Source organism: Cyprinodon variegatus, unplaced genomic scaffold, assembly GCF_000732505.1.
Source record: "Cyprinodon variegatus isolate N-32 unplaced genomic scaffold, C_variegatus-1.0 Scaffold88, whole genome shotgun sequence".
Taxonomy (NCBI): domain Eukaryota; kingdom Metazoa; phylum Chordata; class Actinopteri; order Cyprinodontiformes; family Cyprinodontidae; genus Cyprinodon; species Cyprinodon variegatus.
In genome coordinates, this window is record NW_015150541.1 from 1561307 (window position 1) to 1564276 (window position 2970).

Genomic DNA, 2970 nt, shown 5'->3' on the forward strand with positions numbered 1-2970 from the left:
ATATATTACATTTCTGACTGTATATCCCTGTAATTATTACACACTGTAGCTTTAAATGTAGCCTTTATGGCAAAATATGCATACGTTTCTAAATTTCTTGATGCTTTTACCTTGTCATGCTGTTTATTGTGTATAACTGTTTGAGCACCTAAATGTGATTCCTTTGGGCATCTGAATATTCTGCTGAAAAATGTTTAGTATTTAATGCTTCATTGATTGATGCCTATTACTAAGGATTTTTGAATGACAAGCAATTTCTTTTGTTTATTTTGCATAATAGAGATTTGTTCTGGAAGCCCTTCCTGGTAACAGATATGGTCTACAACATTCATGCACAAAAATACTGTAATGAGACACTGAGAAACAACCTGTTGCTTTATTGAGAAGAGCTATGGGCAATTCAGGGATAAGTACTTCCTTCAAACACAATAGCTGATGTTTTTTTTCTCTTTATGGGACTCCCATACCAATATCCTGTGACAGCCTTGCCCAGTCATGATGTCAGTAGCGTATACCTCTGCCCTTGTTTTCCCTCTGTCCCATAAATGTTTGACAAGACAGCATTATTAAGGTGGAGGAATGTTAGTTTTCCCTTTTTTTCAAACATCCTCAAGTACAATGCCTGTCATTTTCCCTTCAATAAATAATAGGTTGTGCTAGAATTTTTCCACACAGGACATCTTTGTGACATAAATATGAAGACACATTTGAGTTGACATGGGGTAATGAGACTTTTGACAACAATGACAGTTAGATGGTGCAGCAGTCTAGGACAGTATGCCATGCAATCACAATGTTGAATAGAATTTTTTGCAGAGTTCTAGAAATCAGCTAAAGATATTCCACCATTGCATGCATTCATGTTATCTTGGGTATACAAAACCTCAAACACCTAGAGAATAACAAAATAGTTAGTTGTAATTTGGGTAATTTGGGAGAATATCTGTAAATAACTCACCAAAGAAATGTTTTGATGAAGCCAGAACCCATATGTTGTTTTCAGTAGCACAGCTGGGCTCAGTGCCTGGGAGAAATCCCTTGGTATAAAATACTCCTAACAGGAAGAGGGAGGAAGTAAGTCACTGAGAACATTATAATGCCAGCCAGCAACAAATACCCATCCTAATTGCTTCACAATTGTATTAAACTAGCTATTATATTGCAATTAAATTAGTCTAAGCCAGTGCTCTACTTACAGTTTTCAGCATAGTTAATTAAAAACAAGAGAGTGGGAAAACACCAGGCTCTAGCTCTCCTCATAAGCTTACTGTCATGACTGCATTTAGACTGTCAATCAAGGTAAAGACATCCTTTTCCATTTAACCTGTTATGTCAAATGATTGCCCCAAATGTTTCCTAAGTACTGCATGAAGAAATGCTTAAAGTTTATTTCAATAATTACTTCTTACATCTAAACAAGTAATAGTCTTTTTCTCTTCAAATTTTGATATTTTTTATAGGAATGATTTCATACAAGGAATTGCTAACCTTCTGGAAAGTTTGTCTATGTAAAGCACAGTATGTGCTCTTAAATAATTGGTTTGCTTTTCTTTGCATAATTTAANTGTCTATGTAAAGCACAGTATGTGCTCTTAAATAATTGGTTTGCTTTTCTTTGCATAATTTAATATCAATAATAATAATAATAATTGAACATCATTGATCTCAATGGAGAAATACACTTCTGCATCTACATCCCCTTTAAGAGCAGTGTGTCATGATGGGTCTCTGTGATCAAACCCACATGCAGAACACCACACGAAGCAGGGTAAAAGTTTAACAGTTTATTAAAGAGTTGCAAAGCACAGAACAAACAATGCACTGGTTCTGGTACTGGTCCGGGATTCAGTTTCACAGAGTATCTGTGGAGAGGGATAGTTTGGTTAGCCAGGCGGGAGGGATAGCTTGGCAGAGTTTGGATCTTGGTTTGTACCTGATGAGGTTCAGACTTGTTCAGAGGAGAGAGGGAACCGGTTGGGTCCAGAGACTGTGATTCCAGCAGAGAGTTCAGCAGTGACAGAGCTAGCTTCGGGCTAGCGAGATTCAGACCTTGAGTTGTCCTGCTAGTTCTCCCCTGAGAACTAGTTGGAAGATTCTGGCTGAGGATCTTCAGGTTTGGCTTCTTTGGGCAGGCAGGCAGGTTTCCAAACTTGAGCTCCTCCAGAGCTACTGAATTCAGTCGGGTTTCCTGTGAGCAGAGAGAACAGAGGCTGATTAGGATCAGATTACTCTCTAGAGCAAACAGAGTTTCTAGTACAGATAGAGGCTCAGGTTCCGCTAACCAAAACTGGTCAACACTCCAACGCTGAAGACAGGTCTGGTCGCTGCTTAAGAAGGGAGGTCTCCTAATGAGCTGATGATCCTCAGGTGTGTAGAAAGCTCCAGCTCAGGAGCCCCACAGCGCTCTCTGCTGGAGACAGGTGGCAGATCTCCAGATCCCAACAGTGGGCTGCCACTGTACGGCGCTTGGGAAGCAATCTGGGGTTAAGGATCTTGCTCAGTTACCCATAGTGGAGGCTGTGGGGATCGAACTGGGTATTTGCAACCTTTTTTGTAAGCTGCATCATTCTCATCCCAGCTGTGTGCACTAATCACCTTCCTAGCACTTGCCTGTACCCCAGCCTATACAGGACAGTCTNCTTTTTTGTAAGCTGCATCATTCTCATCCCAGCTGTGTGCACTAATCACCTTCCTAGCACTTGCCTGTACCCCAGCCTATACAGGACAGTCTCTCTGGTATTATCGGTCTCAGTGGACCAATAGTACCAGATTAATACCAACTGTATGTGTAAATGAGTATGCCAACCCAGGTGATTATACTACACAGCTGTTGACGTTATGAGCTAAACAGGGAAGGAACAGGATGACACAGACTCCTGAAAAGTGAACCTGTACCTTGCTAAGATTTTACCCCTGGATTAGAAAAACTTCAGCACAGAGTTTGACGTTAATGTCAGCTGGTGCTGACAG